Source organism: Zophobas morio, unplaced genomic scaffold (assembly GCF_036711695.1).
Source record: "Zophobas morio isolate AGI-343-1 ecotype UQ-CSIRO unplaced genomic scaffold, CSIRO_AGI_Zmor_V1 ptg000002l, whole genome shotgun sequence".
Classification (NCBI taxonomy): Eukaryota; Metazoa; Arthropoda; class Insecta; order Coleoptera; family Tenebrionidae; genus Zophobas; species Zophobas morio.
This window is the reverse complement of record NW_026972107.1, coordinates 1,584,801-1,605,394: the sequence shown is the minus strand read 5'-3', so window position 1 is coordinate 1,605,394 and position 20,594 is coordinate 1,584,801. Positions and strand designations below refer to the sequence as shown.

The following is a 20,594-nucleotide window of genomic DNA, read 5'->3' as shown; positions in this document are numbered from 1 at the left end:
GTCGAGCATTTCATTTCCAGCTCAAAGCCGTCCCATTTTGTTCTTTGTACCAACAAGCATCCTCCCGTCTCCCGATTAAATTTGCGTTTCTTCCCGTGTTGACTATCAGCCGGTTATACTCAACTCGACCTTATTTATGTTTGAAAGATTCAATATTTGCAGTAGCGCGAAATATTTGGTCTTCCCCCAGTAAGAACCTAATTTTGATTAAAATTCGTTAACTCCCTCCAAACAAATTACTCCACTCAACTTCATAAGCAGCTCTTCTGTGTTAACCAGCTAATTTCAGCCGTTCTAAGTAATTGAAATGAATTTCTTGTTTTGGTTTTGCGTCCCGTCCTGCTAATGCGCTTTGACGTCGAGCCGCATCCTTCGCGATTTTAAGCGCTATTTATTGTTCTAATACCGTTGTTGTGCAATAAGTCGTACCGCAGCGAAGAAAAACTTTGCAGGACCGGAGTTAACACTACTTAATACAACTGCGCTTCGGAGGCGGATTTGTGCAATAATCCGAGGGACACCGACTCTCCGATAAGGTGGTGCAAAGTTCGGGGTTTAACCGGAGGAGACGTGACACTCATCGGATATGTTGGGGCGAAACTAATTTAGAGCCAAGAATTAGAGACGCCATACCGAACGAAGAAATCCCCCTCGAAACACATAACCACACTTTCAATTCCATCGAAACGGTAAACGAGCGGCGCTTATGCATTAACGGCATGCGTTATTAATGTATCCACGTAAAAATTCGCAATTACTACGGCGAATAATTTCCGGGTTCGTTATAATTACGAACTGGATCCCGTAAAGCCCGGCCAAAGGGCCGAACTGGTGCATTTAATTGGTGGAAAGGAGTGACGTATCGAAGACCGGTGGCAGTTTATGCATGCGTAATTAGTTTCCGGTTCACGCGTTAGAAAACTTTGAAAGCGATAAAAGAGATAAATTATCCCCTCGACGTCTTAAGGGGTTGCGCCCGTTACTCATGGTAAAGTATTGCGTATTTCAAATAAAATGTTGGCTTCGATGGAGATTGCAGTCGGAAAAATATGTCTCCTTGGAGGGTAAAAACCGAAGCAATTAAGGAGAAATCGCTTCGGAAATGCGAAAAATTTTTTAATGTATGCAGTGGAGCGGCCTGTTCATGTAAAAATGCCATACGTCACGCTTTTCACGTGCCTGCTGGCAGTTAAATGAGTTAAATATCACAATATCTAGGAAAATAACAGACTCTTGTGAATTCGAAACATTACGCTGTTTACATTGAAGGAAATGAATATTGCTTGTAACGGCGGTAATAAAGACTGTAACGGGAGGCGGAGAACGGCATTAGCTCGATTCCGGGATATTTCATTAATATGAATATTTCACAGAGTTTTTTGCCAAGGGAACGTCCGGATGTGCACTCGGAATTCAACGATGTGCTCCTATTTACATTGCAACAGAATGCATGAGAATGGGCTTGGTTATTTATAACCGTCGCAGATTGTAAACGGAACGCCACTAAATTAACCTTGAGCTGTTCGATCGGCAAACTATACTTTGAATTGTTTTCTTCAAATTTCGATATGCAAAATTATTTTAAAACACTTCCATTCTCCTGAAAAAAAGATATTAAAACGAGTCGGCAAAGCAAAAAATTGTAAGTTATGATTTGCCGACTCATTTGGTGTTTTATTTACTGTCTACAGGGTCACCCTGTATAAGCAAAAAATTGGATATGATTTATTCGGCAAAATTTTAAGCTGACGTCATCAGTTTTTTGGAGGAGATAAGCAAATATATGTTGATTAAAAATTTATTATGCTTATGATACCTTTAAAGATTTTAAAGCATTCGGTTTTGCAGATTCAAAATTAAATTGCAAAATGTTTTGTAATTCAGTCATAAACTATAAGTCTAGGAGTGGTTTCGGAGATTATCTGTCTAACAAAAATCCGGACAGACGGCAGATAGACGGACAGACAGACAGACGGACAAACTTCGATTACGTTTGGGAAGTAAAAAATCGAAAAAGCAAAAAATCGAGAAATAGAAAATTCGATAAATCAAATATTCGAAAAAACGAAACTCGAAGGAATCGGAAAACCGAAAAATCTTAAATTAAAATATCGAAAACTTGAAAAACCCTGAAATGGAAAAATTCCCAAAATTGAATCGAAAAACTTTAAACCTCGAAAAACTGAGAATTTGAGAATTGAAAAAGGGGAGAAATCGAAAATTCGAAAATCGAGCTTTCGAAAAGTCTAAAAATCCAAGAATGGAAATATAGAAACAAAGAAATATTGAAAGTCAGAAAAGCGAAAATTGAGAAATCGAAATTAAAAAAAATCCATGGAAAAATCCAAAATTCGAAATTTAGACAATTGAAGAATTGAAAAGCAGAAAAATCCAAACATCGAGAAATTGAAAAGGAAACAACATAAATTGAAAATTCAAATATCGAAAAAGCAAAAGTTCGATGAATCAAACGAAAATTCAAAAAATTGGAAAACCGGAAACTCGAAAATCAAAAAATCGAACTAAAAAATCAAAAACGCGAAAATCGAAATGAAAAAATTCATTTATCAAAAACTGAAAATTGAAAAATCGAGGAATCGAAAATTTGATAATCAAATATTGGAAAAAATTAAAATCCGAAGAATCAGAAAATCGAAAAATCGAAAATTCAAATGTTCGAAAATCGAGATTTCGAAAAATCTAACAACCGAAATATAAAAAGCGAATTCTGGAAAGTCGAAAAAGCGAAAATTCTAAAACCGAAAAATCGAAAAGTCGGAATATGGAAAAAAATCGAGAAATCGAAATTAAAAGAATTCGGATACCAAAAATTTAAAAATTCGAAAAATGGAAAAGTCCAAAGTTCCAAATTTAGAAAAATCGAAAAATTGCAAAACAGAAATCCAGAAATCGAGAAAATGAAAAGGAAACAAAATAAGTTGAAAATTCAAAAAATTAGAAAACTGAAAATTCGAAAATCAAAAATTTTAAAATCGAAAATTTTCGAAAAAACAAAAATTCGGAAAATTGGAAAACCGAAAATTCGAAAATCTAAAAATCGAAAAATCGAAAATTTGAAATTTCAAAAACTGAAAATTGAAAAATCGAGGAATCGAAAATTCGATAATCAAATATTGGAAAAAATGAAAATCTGAAGAATCGGAAAATCGAAAAATCGAAAATTCAAAAATTCAAAAATTCGAAAATCGAGTTTTCGAAAAATCTAACAATTTTCGAAGAAACGAAAATTTGAAAAATTGGAAAACCGAAAATTCGAAAATCTAAAAATCGAGAAACCGAAAAATCAAAAACGCGAAAATCGATTTCAAAAACTGAAAATTGAAAAACCGAGGAATCGATAATTCGATAATCAAATATTCGAAAAAAAGAAAATCCGAAGAAGCCGAAAATCGAAAAATCAAAAATTTTAAAATCGAAAAATCCAAAATTTCAAATGTTCGAAAATCGAGATTTCGAAAAATCTAACAATCCAAGAATCGAAATATAAAAAAGCGAATTAGAAAAAGTCGAAAAAGCGAAAATTCTAAAACCGAAAAATCGAAAAGTCGAAACATGGAAAAAATTAATAAATCGAAATGAAAAGAATTCGAATATGGAAAATTTGAAAATTCGAAATATGGAAAGATCCAAAATTCGAAATTTAGAAAAATCGAAGAAATGAAAAACAGAAATCCAGACATCGAGAAATTGAAAAGGAAACAATACAAATTGAAAATTCAAATATCGAAAAATCAAAAGTTCGATGTATCAAATTTACGAAAAAACGAAAATTCGGAAAATTGGAAAACCGAAAATTCGAAAATCTAAAAATCGAAAAACCGAAAAATCAAAAACGCGAAAATCGAGAAATCGAAATGAAATTTCAATTTTCGAAAAAACGAAAATTTGAAAAATTGGAAAACCGAAAATTCAATCTAAAAATCGAGAAACCGAAAAATCAAAATCGCGAAAATTGAGAAATCGGAATGAAAATATGCAATTATCGAAAAATCGAAAATTTGAAATTTCAAAAACTGAAAATTGAAAAATCGAGGAATCGAAAATTCGATAGTCAAATATTCCAAAAAAATGAAAATCCGAAAAATCGGAAAATCGAAAAATCGAAAATTCAAAAATTCAAATGTTCGAAAATCGAGATTTCGAAAAATCTAACAATCGAAATATAAAAAAGCGAATTATGGAAAGTCGAAGAAGCGAAAATTCTAAAACCGAAAAATCGAAAAGTCGAAAAATGAAAAAAACGAGAAATCGAAATTAAAAAAATTCGAACACCGAAAATTTGAAAATTCGAAAAATGGAAAAATCCGAAGTTGAAAATTTAGAAAAATCGAAAAATAGCAAAACAGAGAAATCCAGAAATCGAGAAACTGAAAAGGAAACAAAATAAGTTGAAAATTCAAAAAATTAGAAAGCTGAAAATTCGAAAATCAAAAATTTTAAAATCGAAAAATCTAAAATTTTGAAATTTCAAAATCTGAAAAATTGAAAAATAAAATCGAAATTAAATATTCGAATACCGAGAAACCGAAAAATCAAAAATTCGAAAATCGAGATTTCGAAAAGTCTAAAAATCCAAGAATGGAAATATAGAAACAAAGGAATTTTGAAAGTCGGAAAAGCGGAATTTCTAAATTCGAAAAGTCGAAAAATGGAAAAATTAAAAATCGAGGAATCGAAATTAAAAAAATTCGATGAAAAAATCCAAAATTCGAAATTTAGAAAAATCGAAGAATTGGAAAACAGAAAAATCCAGACATCGAGAAATTGAAAAGAAAACAATATAAATTGAAAATTCAAATATCAAAAAATCAAAAGTTCGATGTATCAAATTTACGAAAAAACGAAAATTCGGAAAATTGGAAAACCGAAAATTCGAAAATCTAAAAATCGAAAAACCGAAAAATCAAAAACGCGAAAATCGAGAAATCGAAATGAAAAAATTCATTTATCGAAAAATCAAAAATTTGAAATTTCAAAACCTGAAAATTGAAAAATGGAGTAATCAAAAATTCGATAATCACACATTGGAGAAAATAAAAATCCGAAGAATCGGAAAATCGAAAAATCGAAAATCCAAAAGCTCAAAAATTCGAAAATCGAGATTTTCGAAAATTTGAAAAATTGGAAGACCGAAAATTCTAAAATCTAAAAATCGAGAAATGGAAAAATCAAAACGCGAAAATCGAGAAATCGATATGAAAAAATTCAATTATCGAAAAATCGAAAATTTGAAATTTCAAAAACTGAAAATGGAAAAATCGAGGAATCGAAAATTCGATAATCAAATATTCGAGAAAATGAAAATCCGAAGAATCGGAAAATTGAAAATTCAAAAATTCAAATATTCGGAAATCGAGTTTTCGAAAAATCTAACAATCCAAGAATCGAAATATAAAAAAGCGAATTATGGAAAGTCGAAAAAGCGAAAATTCTAAAACCGAAAAATCGAAAAGTTGAAAAATGAAAAAAAGTCGAGGAATCCATATTAAAAGAATTCGAATACCGAAAATTTGAAAATTCGAAAAATGGAAAAATCCAAAGGTCAAAATTTAGAAAAATCGAAAAAGGGCAAAACAGAGAAATTCAGAAATCGAGAAACTGAAAAGGAAACAAAATAAGTTGAAAATTTGAAAATCAAAAATTTAAAAGTCGAAAAATCCAAAATTTGAAATTTCAAAATCTGACAATTTGAAAAATCAAAAAGCCGAAAAATCCCAAGGTCGAAAAACCGAGAAATCGAATTTTTCTTAGAGGATATGTCATTCTTATCTTAGCAAGTACCTACTAGCAAAAAAAAAAATTAAAAATTGCCAATCGAAAAATGGATGAAATGAAAAATTGAATAATTAAAAATTGAAAACTCGTGAGATTGCTGATTGAAAACTTGCAAAATCTAAAAATTGAAACAATTTAAGTAAAAATTAAATTGTATTTAAAAAAATGTAATCCTAAACTCTATTATTTATCAATGTAAAATCCAACTTCCGTTCGTCAGAGCTAATAAGGATGACCAAAACAGGATAGGGGTGGGTGGGCGGGGGAATTTTTACTTTGTTTTAAATCTTCGATTCTACCGCTTATGAAAAAAAATTCAATTCCCATTTTACAGTAAATAAAATAAGTCATTAAAATAGTGAAAAGAGGTGGGCGGGCCTGAGTTTAACTTTTTTCTAAAGAGTCTTATAAGCAAACAGTGGTAGTATAAAGAGTAGCCCCGCCCATGTACTCCCTCTTCATTCCAGTGACTACTCTTAATATAGTTCAGTCATATCTTAGCAAGTACTAGCCCCGCCCACCCGCCCTCTATTTTTTTAGAGAGTATTTCATTTGCCAAAATTAGTCTTATCTTAGCAAGAAATCGACAAAAATCGAAAAGTAGAAAAAGAAGTGGAAAAATCGAAACTTCGATGAATCAAATACATATTCGAAAAAAAGAAAATTCGAAAAATTGGAAAAGTAAAAATTCGAAAATCCAAAAATCGAAAAAGAAAATCTAAAAATTGAAGAATGGGAAAATTGAAAAATCGAATATTCAAAACATGAAAAACCGAAAAATCGTAAATCAATTATTCAAAAAAATTGAAATGCGGAAAATCGGATAACCGAAAATTCGAAAATTGGAATTTCAAAAAATCTAAATATCCAAGAAATAAAATATAGAAAAAATGAAATATCGAAAGCCGAATTAGTGAAAATTGAAAAATCGAAAAATAGAAAAAGGAGTCGAAAAATCAGAACTTCGATTAATCAAATACCTATTTGAAAAAAAGAAAATTCTAAAAATTGGAAAACCGGAAATTCGCAAATCCAAAAATCGAGAATCGAAAAAACGAAAATTCAAAAGCTGAAACATCGCGAAATTGGAAAACCGAGAAATCCAAAAAAATGAAATCGTAGATTCAATTATTTATCAATATAAAAACCAACTTCCGTTCGTTAGAGTCAAAAAGACGAATGGTCAAAACAGAATAGGGGTGGCTAAGCGGGGCCAATTTTTACTTTGTTTAAATCTTAAGTTCTACCGCTTATCAAAATGGAATTCAATTTTCATATGTCTGTAAATAAAATAGGTCAGTGAAATAGAGAAAAAGGGTGGGCGGAGCTAAGTTTAGCTCTTTTCTAAAGAGTCTTATAAGCAAACAGTAGCCCCGCCCACCCACCCCCTCTTTATTCCAGTGACTACCCTTAATATTGTTCAGTTATATCTTAGCAAGTACTAGCCCCGCCCACCCACCCTCTGTATGTCATGTGCCAAAATTAGCCTTAGGAAGTACTAGGAAACATCGGAAAATTGAAAAATCGAAACATCCAGAACGAAATATCAAAAGATCAATAAATCGACATACCGAAAAATCTAAAATTAAAATACCGAAAAATTGAAAAATGGAAATATTCCCAAAATTCAAGTGTTGAAAAGATGAGAAATCGGAAATTTAAAAAATCGGGAAATCGAAAAACTTTTAAACATTGAAAAATCAAGAAGTCGAGAATTGTAAATTTGGAAAAATCGCAAAACTGAAATATAAAAAAATTACAAAATCGTAAAATGGAAAAAAAACAAAATCCAAAGAATTTAAAAATGGAGAAATCGAAAAGAAAAAATTCAATTATCGAGAAATCGAAAATTTGAAATTTCAAAAACTGAGAATTTGAAGAATGGAAAAGCCGAAAAATCGCAAAGTCGAAAAACCAAGAAATCGAAACAACGGAAAATTGAAAAATTGAAACATGCAGAAATCGAAACATCAAAAGATCAAGAAGGCGACAAACCGAAAAATCTAAAATTAAAAAATCGAGAAATTGAAATGTCAGAAAATTAAAAAACCGTAAAATTTGGAATATCGAGAATTCGAAACATCATAACATCAAAGAATCGAGAAGTCGAAAAATTGAAAAATCATCTAAAAATCGAGAAACGAAATCCCCAAAATCTAAAATTTTAATTTTGAAAAATTGAAAAATTACATTAAAATAAATCCGGACTCTAGTTGTAACATCGGACAGAAATAAGCGGGTTTGTACCGCTTTGTCCCAATGAATTTTTCACACGGAACCTACATTTGCATTAGCCTGTTCAACACGGCCCTTAATCACCCCGGAATATTCGAGAAATAAATAATCCGTACTCTGCTCATAATAAATCTGCTGAAAATTTTGTAATAACTGACATCAAATTTAATCTCCCAAATTATCTCCCATCTCAAGCAAATTACTTAGCAAAACATCTGCAGCATCGTAAACAATTTCATTATTAATATTTTAGGGGGCGGCTAATGCTAAAGTTTAATAACATTCTCGGACAAAATCATTTAGGCTCATTACCGACCCTTTGTGTCATCAAATCCAATTTTCAATAATAGTGTCCCACATCCGCATCATACTAACCTTCCCTCCAGCGGCTCCTCCAAATTAAATTAACTCTGAAACAAAAAAAAAAAACTCAGTAAAACTTCCACAAAAATAAAAGCAGATCCTTCAATTTTAATAAACCCTCGTTCGTACATTTTTCCCCAAATTATCCGCCAAAGTGAGCAACGTGTGATGAAACCAACCATTTTATCACCGTAATCACCCCCTAATTAAAAGCGCCCCCGGCGATTCAATATTTTTTCGGCCAATTCTATCTGCGACTCTTTCCGAAGACTAGATAAGACGCGATTCGATAGATTTGATTTAGTGCTCCCCGAGCGTTCAACTTTGCGGGTTTGCATGTTAAGTTCTTAATGCTCTTTCGATAAAGCCGGCATTAAAAAAAATAGACGGATCGAATTGATCACGTCGGGGTGAATGGAGTATTATGCTGCATATGCAGCACACGTTATGAGGTTATTTTTCACGTACATCTGCACCCCTGTGGTTCACACTGCTAATATCAACGCTTCGTGACTGCTGTTTTTATGTAGATTTACTTTATTTTAACATTCCAAGGTAGCGAGTCTATGTCTTGCGAACGTACAGACTGCAATATACCGGCTTACGGGGCTTCAATATTTTATACGTTTGCTTATAGCCGAATTCGCGTTGTTACAGAGGAATTTAGATTTTTTGCCTTCAATGCAAAAAAAAAACACGAAAGTAGTTGAATTTAGTGCTTCAAATTTCGTAATTGACGCTCAATTTGAAATTGTATAACACTCGTTCGGTTTTTTTAAGCCACAAATTTAACGTTTACAAACGTCACTTTATCAAAGTAAATGAGGTGTAGCGAGCACAAAGTGACACCAGCCGTTCTTTGTATGTAAATTCACTCTACTTTAATATTCCAAGGTAGCTGTTTGCGAGAGTGTGTTTTGCGAACGTACAGACTGCAATATACAGCATTACATCTGCTTCAATATTTTATACGTTTGCGTATGTTCCGAATTCTCCACCGTCGGTGTCTCAGTTCCGAAGAGTTAATAAGAGGTGAAAGAGCACTCGGGATTTCTTGAAGCAGAAAACGCGTTTTGGCAAAATTTAATTTCCTAATTACAGGATAAAAGGAGTTGGAAATTATTTTCTTCGGTTTTTTAAACTTCAAAGAGTTATCATTACTCGAATAATAACTGTTTCAGGGGAGAAAATTAATTGCAAAGAAGTGTTCGAGTTCGTAATAAAGCGCAGGAAAAGAGCGAACGAAGCTCGTGCCCGGATTTTATTACAACAGTTTATCACTGTTAATGAGAGAATGCCCGAGCGATGCGGAGCGAGCGAAGCTCGCGACTCCACTGCCCGTCACGTCCGACTTATTTAAATAACAATCACGTTAAAGAAATTCGTTTCCACTAAAACAAACCCCAAAAGAAAATTCGTGTTGGCCCGGCTCCCGTTTTATCGCATCCATCAATAATTTCGGATTAAAATGCTGCGCTTGTTAGCCAGGCCGCTAACTCCTCCATCCGTCTTAGGATTTTGTGCAGCGCGTGAAAAAATATCCCTAAGCCGCTTAGACAAGTCGAGTTTTGTTGCACGCAGTATTCCTATTTAGAATGTATATTGTGTTCCATCCAAAAATTGTGTTTCTCTGGATATAAGGTGGCGAGTAACAAAGGGAAATTGAGAAAGTGAGGGAATATAATAAAAATTCTAGGAACAGTTGGCTGGAAAAATATTCTCCGGGTGCGTTTTAACTTTATCAAGATTGAGACTCGGCGATCTACAAAACACTTACCATATTTTAGTGAGGGTGCGACTGTGCGGGATTTGGCGACTTACACGAGGAGAATTTGAGGTTAAAGATGTTTAGCGATTTTTTATCCGGGGAATTAAATATGTACCGGAGTGTTTAGTGAGCCGTTTAACATGAAGTTTAATTGTCTGAGTGAAAAAACTTGTAGGGTAGGTAAAAATGGATTATGCTATAAATTATTCACGAGGATATTTCGATGTAAAACTAACTGCAATATCATCCCCAGCTCAAACACGTCTTTAACCTATTTCAGTTTTCCGATTTTTCGATTTATATTTTAATTTTTCCATTTTTCAAATTTTAGATTTTTCACTTCTATGTTTCGATTTCTGATTTTTCTTTCGTTTTTTCAATTCTCTGGTTTTCAAATTTCCCGCCTTTTCAGTTGTTCGACTTAAAATATTTCAATTCGCTTTCTCGATTTATGGAGATTTTGGTGTATTGATTTTTCGATTTATCGTTTTTTTTCCAATTTAAATTTTTCGATTTTGGGTTATTTCGATTTCTCGATCTTTAGATGTTTTGATTCCTCGTTGTTCCGATTTTTCAATGTCTCAATTTTCCGATTTCTTGGTTTTTTGATTCCATTTCTTGACTTTTCGACTTTTCGATATTTTGATTTTCCTATTTCTCGATTTCTCAATTTCCAGATTTTCAATTTTTTGACTTTTCAGTTTTACATATTTCAATTTTTCGACTTTGAGTTCTCGATTTCGCAATTTTCCGAAATCGCTGTTTACCGGAGTTTCATTTTTGGGATTTTTTAGTTTTTCGGTTCTTCAATTTTTCAATTTTTGAAATTTTCGATTTATAGCTCGATCAATTCTATAGATTTTCGATTTTTCGAGTTCTCGTTTTTTTATTTTTCAGTTTTAAAATTTTTCGGTTTTTTAGTTTCAACTTTTCGATTTTTCGATTTATCCAGTTTTCTAGTTTTCTTAAATTCGAGTTTTTCAGTTTTTCGAATTTTAAATTTTCAGATTTTACTTCTTGGATTCTTCAAATTTTCAATGTTTTAATTGCTCGACTTTTAAATTTCAAAAAATTTCAAAAATTAAAAATGTTTCACTTCTTTGATGTTTCGATTTCTCCATCTTTCGATTTTTCGACTTCTCGGTCTTGGATTATTTGGTTTTTCAATTTCCCGATTTTTTAAATTTCTGATTTTTCTTTCGTTGTTTCAGTTCTTTGGTTTTTAAACTTTCCACCTTTTCAGTTGTTCGACTTCTAAATTTTTCAGTTTTTCGCTTTCTCGATTTATCAATATTTTAATGCTCGATTGTCCGATTTCAGAATTTTTTGATTTTTCAATTTCTCGATTTTTCGATTTATCGTTCTTTTTTAATTTACATTTTTCGATTTTGGGCTATTTGAATTTCTCGATCCTTTGATGTTTCCATTCCATGTTGTTTCGATTTTTCAATTTTTCGAATTTCTATATTTTAGATTTTCATTTCTTTGATGTTTCGATTTCTCGATTTTTCGATTTTTTCGACTCTTGGATTATTTGTTTTTCCAATTTTCAGATTCTTTAAATTGCTGATTTTTCTTTCGTTTTTTCAAGTCTTTGGGTTTTTAAATTTTCCACCTTCTCAGTTGTACGACTTGATGTTTTGATTCCTCGTTGTTTCGATTTTTCAGTGTTTCCATTTTCCGATTTCTTGGTTTTTCGGTTTTGGCTTTCTGTTCTCGACTTTTCGATTTATCAAGATTTTGATATTTCGAGTTTTCGATTGTCCGATTTCAAAATTTTTCAACTTTTCAATTTCCCGATTTTTCGATTTATGTTTTTATGGTCCAAAATCGAAAAAATTTAAATACATTTTTTGATTTTGGGTTATTTCGATTTTTCGATCTTTTGATGTTTCGATTCCTCGTTGTTTCGATTTTTCAATGTTTCAATTTTCCGATTTTTTTCACTTTTCGACTTTATTTTCTCATTTCCCGATTTCTCAATTTTTTGATTTTTCAGGTTTGGATTTTTCAGTTTTTACATATTTCGATTTTTCAACTTCGATTTCTGGATTTCGCAATTTTTGGAAATGTTTGTTTTCCGGAGTTTCACTTTTTGGGATTTTTCAATTTGTCGATTCTGAAATTTTTTGAAATTTCAATTTTTTGATACTCTAAAATTTAGACTTTTTGAATTTTCGAGTTCTAGTTTTTTATCAGTTTTTCGATTTTGCAATTTTTTTGGTTTTAAAATTTTTCGATTTTTTAGTTTCATCAATTTTTCCATTTTTCGATTTATCCAGATTTCGGTGTTTCAATTTTTTTATTTTACTCGTTTATTTTTATTTTTCAGTTTTTCCGATTTTTTGAATTTCTGATTTTTCTTTCGTTGTTTCAGTTCTTTGGTTTTTAAATATTCCACCTTTTCAGTTGTTCGACCTCTAAATTTTTCAGTTTTTCGCTTTCTCGATTTATCGATAGTTTAATGTTTGATTGTTCGATTGTCTGATTTCAAAATTTTTCGATTTTTCAATTTCTCGATATTTTTATTTATCGTTTTTTTTTTAATTTAAATTTTTCAATTTTGGGCTATTTCAATTTCTCGATTCCACGTTGTTTCGATTTTTCAATTTTTCGATTATCTCATTTTTTGATTTTCTAAAATGTAAATTTTTCGATTTCTCAAGTTCCCGTTTTTTTATGTTTCAGTTCTTCGCTTTTAAAATTTTTCTTATTTTTAGTTTTATCAATTTTTCGATATTTCGATTTATCCAGATTTCGTTGTTTTAATTTTTCGATTTTTCCACTTTTTTTAAATTCAGGTTTTTCAATTTTTGAAACTTTCATTTTTAATACTTTAATTTTCCGATTTGGGGCTATTTCGTTTCTCGATTTTTAGATTGCATGATTTTCCAATTTTTCGACTTCCCGAATTCTAGATATTTCAATTTTTCGATTTTCCAATTTTCCGTTTTTTTAAAATTCACATTTACCGTTTTTTAAATTTTTTAAAATTTAAATTCCATTTTTCGGTTTCTCATCCTTTCAACGCTTTTTCTATTTATGGATCTTCCATTTTTCGATATTTTAACTTTAGGTTTTTCGGTTGGTCTGGATCTTTTGATGTTTCAATTTCTGGATATTTCAAGTTTTCATGAATCTAAGATTTAAAACAAACGGAAGTTGGATTTTATATTGATAAATAATAGAATCTAGGTTACATTTTTTCGATTTTCGATTTTTGAATTTTCGAATTTTCCGTTTTCCAATTTTTGGAATTTTCCTTTTTTCGAGTATGTATTTGATTGATCGAAGTTTCGATTTTTCGACTTCTTTTTCTGCTTTTCGATTTTAGAATTTTCGCTCCTCCGGTTCTCGATCTTTCGTTTTTTCTATATTTCGTGTCTTGGATATATAGATTTTTCGAAATCTCAATTTTAGAATTTTTGATTTTTCGGTTTTTCGATTTTCCGCTTTTAGATTTTCGAATTTTTGGTTTTCCGATTTTCCGGATTTCCATTTTTTTTAATACATATTTGATTTATAGATTTTTCAATTTTTCAATTCTTCGATTTTTCAAATTTTTGTATTATTCGGTGTTTCATGTTTTGAATATTCGATTTTTCGATTTTTCCATTCTTCAATTTTTAGATTTTTTTCGATGTTCTATTTTTGGATTTTTGAATTTTCGATTTCCCGATTTTCCGGATTTTCATTTTTTTGAATATTGGATTTATGGGATTTTTGATTTCTCGATTTTTCAGTTTTTCAATTTTTCAATTTTTCAAATTTTCGATTTTTCATGTTTTAAATATTGGATTTTTCAATTTTTCCATTTTTCAATTTTTAGAGTTTTTCTTCTTTTCGTTTTCTCAACTTTTCGGTTCCATTCTTCAGTTTTTCCAATATTTTTTCTTTTCAGCTTTTCAGTTTTGGGAATTTTTCAATTTCTGGATTTTACAATTTTTCGATATTTTAATTATAGATTTTTCGGTATGTCGATTTTTACTTCCCGAGCGTAAACTAACTATACTCCATCGGAATTGCCACGTTCATATTTTCTCGATGTATCTTGACCTATAGAGTACGAAAAAAGTGGTCTTCCGTTTCCGTCTGTCTGTCTGTCTGTCTGTCTGTCTGTCTGTCTGTCTGTCTGTCTGTCTGTCTGGTGTCTGTATCTATTTATATTCGAAAGTACAGGACCGATTGTTATCAAATTTTGTATGTATATTAGGAATATCATGCAGATGGTTAAAAGCTAACTAAAATTTGGCTAATCATCCCCACCATCAATGGGATGACGTCACCTCCAAAATTTATAATAGTAAGGTTTCTAAATTTTATAAAATAAGATATTCTTGCACTTGTGGTGTGTAAACCTGTGCCGAATTTTCACCCTAGACATCCAGATTTTTGGAAAAAAATTCAAAACTGTATAACAAAATTTTTTAATTCGACTTTGAAACTGCGAAACCGAATGCTCTTGCATATGTTAACAACGCGCTCATTGTTTTTAGAACTACTTATACAGAGTGAATCGAAAAATTAATATGAGAGTCGATTCATTTTATTGATGGACTGGACAATCGAATGTTTTGAAATCTTGCAGAATTTTAAACTTGTCAAAAGCATGATAAATGTTTAATCAAAATATATCTGTTTCCTTCCCTCAAAAAACTCTGTCTAAATATTTAGTGGCCCATTTAAAATGCGATTTAATCGTCGGAGTGAAAAACCTGTAGCGTAGGTAAAAATGAATGCTCTAAATTATTCACGACGATATTTCGATGTAAAACAAACTGCAGTATCACCCTCAGCTCAAACACGCCTTTAAAGCTTTTTAATGGCCAGTTATTAATTTAAGTAATTGAAATTTGAAGTTACTCTCGGGAGCTTTCAATGGTTCTTACGGCCGCTGCGGCACGCCGAGAACGCCATTAATAATTAAAGACTTTGAGGACTGCTGAGAAGTATTGTGATAATTTCCTTTTTTGCAATAACGCCGAGAATTTAATCATTAATTACTCTCCCGCTTAAGGCACGAGCTGATTTATGGCTTCGACGCTTTATCGGTGCAGAAAAAATTTAGATATGGGGTGGTCACCCAAGTAGGTAATGCATTATACATGTGGACGGTGCTTAACAGTCGTTAGGAAACCATTAATCAGCGCCTTTATATGACTGGGTGACGTATGAGGCGTGTAAATGCGACAAACGCTCGATTAATTACTCTCAACAAGTTCGCGACGAAAGGACTAGACCGGTACGTGAAATTATGTATCCCCGCCGAAAATGTGATGACGTCAGTCCAAAATTTTGCTAAGTGACTCTGCATTACAGGTTTCGCCAAGGTAACGATCTGTTTTTATAGTTCGGGCTCCGATCTAATGTTTAGTTCACTAATAATAACCTGAATGATACTCAGATATCAAAAAATGAAAAAATAGAAAGATTAAAAATTTTTAAAATCGAAAAATTGAAAAATTTCCAAAATTGTTGAAAAATTGGGAAATTGAAAACTTGAAAAATCGAGAAATGGAAAGTTTTAAAAATGGAAAAATCGAGACTAAAATTCGAAAAATTTATATACCTAATTTTTAAAAAATTTAAAAACCGGAAAATTGAGAAATAAAAAAATAAAAAACTGAAAAAAACGAGAAATGAAAAAATCTGAAATTTTAAAAAATCAAAAACTGAACAATCGAAATATCGAAAATTGGAAAATCGAGAAATCTAAAATTTGAAACCGAGGAATTGAAACATCAAAAATTGCGAAACCGGATTAGCCCAGAATCCAAAAATTTGTACGTTACCTATAAATCGAAAAATCGAGAAATTGAAAAATTGAAAAATTGAAAAACTGAAAAATCGAGAATTTGAAAAAAAAACAATTGAAAAAAAATTGAAAAACTGAAAAATCGAGAATTTGAAAAAAAAATTGAAAAAAAGTTGGAAAATCGAAAATTGCACAATCGAAATATCGAAAATTGGAAAATTTAGATTTCGAAAAATTAAGTCATTGAAAAACTGAAACATCGAGGAATCGGAAACATCACAAGATGGAGAAATCGAAATAAGCCGAGATTGAACAATTTTACTCAAAAAAATTGAAAAATCGGAAAATTGAAACATCGAAATCTCGATAAATCGAGAAATTGAAGAATTGTAAAAATAAGAAGTCCAACAACTAAAAAATCGGAAAATTTAAAAACAGAATTGAAAAAAACATAAGAAAAATCATTAATTTTAAAAATCGAAAAATTCAAAACCGAGAAGTCGAAAAATCGAAACATCGAGAAATTAAAAATTCGAAAATCTGAAAAAGAGAAAAATCGAGGAACCGAAAAATCTAAAAGTTAAAATATGAAAAATTTGGAGAATCAAGAAACTGAAAAATATTGAAAAATTGAAAAATGGGAAAAAATTGAAAAATCGAAGAAAAAGGAAAAAATCAAGAAATCCGAAATCGAAAAGCCGAGTAATTTTGAAAATCGAAATATTATCAAACTAAAGAAACAGGAACTCGAACGAAAAAAATCGAAAATATCAAATTTAAAAAATTTGATGTATTGAAAAATCGAAATTTTGAAGAATCGAAAAACTGAAAAACCGACAGATTGAAAAGTCCCAAAACTTGAATGTCGAAAAATTGGAACATTGAAAATTTGACGAATCGAAACAACGAAAAATGGAAAATCGAAAAGTCTTAAAATCGTATTATCAAAAGGTCGAGAAATCGAAATAGGCCATAGTCGAAAAATCGAAAAATTAAAAAATTCAATCTTAAAAATCTATTAAAAATCGTAAAACCGAGAAATCGGGAAATCCTAAAATTGAAACATCGAGGAATCGGAAGATCGAAGGTTTGAGAAATCGAAATATCCCAAAATAAAAAAAATTAAATTTAAAAAAAACGATAATTCGAAAAATCAAAAAATCGAGAAATTGAAAAATTGAAACACCGAAAAATCAAAGAAATGAGAAATCACTAAACCTAAAATATAAAAAAATCGAAATATTGAAAAATCGAAAATTTGAAGAATCGAAAAACTGAAAAATGAGAAATTGAAAAATCTCAAAACTGAAAGTCGAAAAATTGGAACATTGAAAAATTGAAGAATCGAAACATCGAAAAATTGAAAAATCGAAGTGGCGAAAATACGAAAAGTCTAAAAATCGAAATATCAAAAGATCAAGAAATCGAAATAGGCCAAAATCAAAAAATTTAAAACTTAAAAATAAAACGATAATTCGAAAAACCGGACAATTTATAAACACAATTGAAAAAACATAAAAACAATCATTAACCCTTAATTACTCGCATGCGTGTATAAAATACACGCAGTTGACGTTTTTGTCGGCCATTTGCTAAAAACTATTTCAATGCGCAAGCGCTTCTAGGTATTCCTCATTTATCTTTCTTATAAGCATTTGAGGTTAAGAACAGCGACCGTACAGTGTGTTATTGCTAATTAAATTAGTTTGATTTTGTCCTGTGTACAAATTACACCGTGCGACTTAATATGTAAGTATTAATTGTGTAAAGTATAAAACATACATCGAATAAAATTTGATCAAAAACTGATTACAAAAATATTTTTTCACTTGAAAACAGGTTTCCAATCCAAGTGAGGAATCCCAATTGTTTGACTGATGAAGAATTAGCTGCTTTTCATGATGAAGATCTATCTGAAGAACAAATAGTGGGTGGAGACGATTCAGCAGATTCCGAAGAACAATTCGAACTTAGTGAACATGAAAGCAATTCAGAACAAGAGGCTAGTGGCGATAACAATGTCGATAATTTGGTAAATGAAGATGAACATTCAGATTATTCAGTTACGGCAACAACAGCTCTTCAAAATGCAAACGATGGCGATGGTCCAGTTTACAAAACAAAGCATAACTTGGAATGGAGCAAATTGCCTCTGAAGAAAAAGTCAAAGACACCTGCAAAAAACATTTGTAAAGAACGTTGTCATCCCCTCGTCCCAAAAAGTGAGATATCAAACGAAATATCTGCTTTTGAGAAATTTATAAATGCTGCGATGGTTGAAGAGATTGTAAGATGTACAAATATTTTTATCAGAAGAAAACAGGAAAATTATGCGCGAGAGAGAGATGCACGTGAGACAAATAAGGAAGAATTTTTGGCATTCTTGGGACTGCTGATTCTCTCCGGTGTAAAAAAACAAGGTCATACCAATTTTCACGAATTGTTTAGCGCCGACGGAACGGGAATAGAAATATTTCGAGCTTGTATGAGCGCAAACCGTTTCTTGTTTCTTCTTTCTGTAGTCCGATTTGACGATGTGGGCACTAGAGAAAACAGACGCATAACCGACAAAATGGCAGCAATACGACATATATTTGATGCATTTGTTGCAAACTGCAAGGGCTCTTATTGCGTTGGAGAGTTTATGACAATTGACGAGATGCTGATTCCTTTCCGAGGAAGATGCAGTTTTATTCAGTATATGCCAAACAAGCCGGCAAAGTATGGACTAAAAATTTTTGCTTTATGCGATTCCAAAACATTTTACTTGTCTAATTTAGAGCTTTACTGTGGCAAGCAGCCAGACGGACCTTATGTCTGTGAAAATTCTCCACAAGCAGTTGTCAGTAGGTTGACAAACGACTACGTTGGAAAAAATAGAAACTTGACGACTGACAATTGGTACACGAGTTACCCACTTGCAGAGGATTTACTAAACAAAAAAACCACATTAGTTGGCACATTGAGAAAAAATAAAAAAGAGATACCTGCCGAACTATTACCTAATAAATCACGACCAATTCCATCTTCAATATTTGCGTTTCGGAAGGATATGACGCTAGTATCCTATTGCCAAAAAAAAAATAAAGCTGTGATACTACTCTCGACTATGCACGCCGACGATATTGTCGACAGATCTTCAAATAAGCCTGATATCGTTTTGTTTTACAATTCTACTAAAGGCGGAATTGACACCGTTGACGAAATGTGTGGTAATTATTCGGTACAAAAACGAACAAGACGCTGGCCTCTGGTTCTTTTTTTCCAAATGATTAATATTGCGGGAATAAACTCTAACATAATTTATAAATACTTTCACATAGACTCCAATAAACAGCCACGACGTATTTTTCTGAAAAACGTTGCATTGTCTTTGATGAAGCCTCATCTGGAAACTCGAGCAAACATTGAGACGCTTCCTATAGATATAAAAGGCTTTCTTTCTAAATATAAAAAAACTTCAACGAACATTGAGAGGAATGTTACAAGAAATCGAGGTAAATGTGTCTTTTGCGAAAGTAAGAAAAATCGCGTTACAACCATCACATGCGACTTGTGTGGTAGACTAGCATGTAAAGAACACGTAGTAAAAACACAAGAATGCGTAAGCTGTCGTAAAAGTAGAACAGAAGAGCAAGAATAAAGTCTTATTCTCATTGTTTTAGAATTGAATTTTTGTTTTTTGTTTCTCATTTTTGTGAATTTAAAGTTATTTTATGTTGTATGTTCTAAATTTAAATAAAACCCTAGAGTATTTTTGAATTTGAATTTTGAATTGTTGAATTTTTCTTATTGTACAAGTTGGTTAAAATCATAAAAATTATAAAACTGAAATAAAAGAAAAGCTTAAAAAGTCCAAAAACGTGATGGTGTATAAAATACACTGTGCGACCAATTAATAAACAAGACAAAGCGCGAGTAATTAAGGGTTAACTTTAAAAATCGAAAAATTCAAAACCGAGAAGTCGAAAAATCGAAACATCGAGAAATTAAAAATTCGAAAAATTGAAAAAGAGGAAAATCGAGGAACCGAAGGATCTAAAAGTTAAAATATGAAAAATTTGGAGAATCGTCAAACTGAAAAATATCGAAAAATTGAAATATGGGAAAAAATTGAAAAATCGAAGAAAAAGGAAAAAATCGAGAAATCCGAAATCCAAAAGCCGAGTAATTTTGAAAATCGAAATATTATCAAACTAAAGAAACAGGAACTCGAACGAAAAAAATCGAAAATATCAAATTTTAGAACTTTGAAATATCTATTGCAAAATCGAAATTTTGAAGAATCGAAAAACTGAAAAACCGACAAATTGAAAAGTCCCAAAACTTGAATGTTGAAAAATTGGAACATTGAAAATTTGACGAATCGAAACAACGAAAAAGGGAAAATCGAAAAGTCTTAAAATCGAAATATCAAAAGATCGAGAAATCGAAATAGGCCATAGTCGAAAAATTGAAAAATTAGAAAATTCAAACTTAATCCATAAAAAATCGGAAAACCGAGAAATCGGGAAATCTTAAAATTAAATCATCGAGGAATCGGAAGATCAAAGGTTTGAGAAATCGAAATATCCCAAAATAAAATAATTTAAATTTAAAAAAAACGATAATTCGAAAAATCAAAAAATCCAAAAATTGAAAAATTGAAACACCGAAAAATCAAAAAAATGAGAAATC

The 20,594-nt window shown here is 31.2% G+C and overlaps 1 protein-coding gene across 1 annotated transcript in view; it reads right to left on the bottom strand.

Moving 5' to 3' along the window:
• The window catches only part of LOC135123902 (connectin-like), a 435,940-nt gene that overhangs the window by 191,072 nt on the left and 224,274 nt on the right, over positions 1-20,594 (bottom strand). Inside the window, exon 3 of the mRNA XM_064048766.1 lies at positions 8,407-8,441. The gene's annotated coding sequence lies outside the window, so the exon portion shown is untranslated. The remainder of the gene's footprint in view (positions 1-8,406; positions 8,442-20,594) is intronic.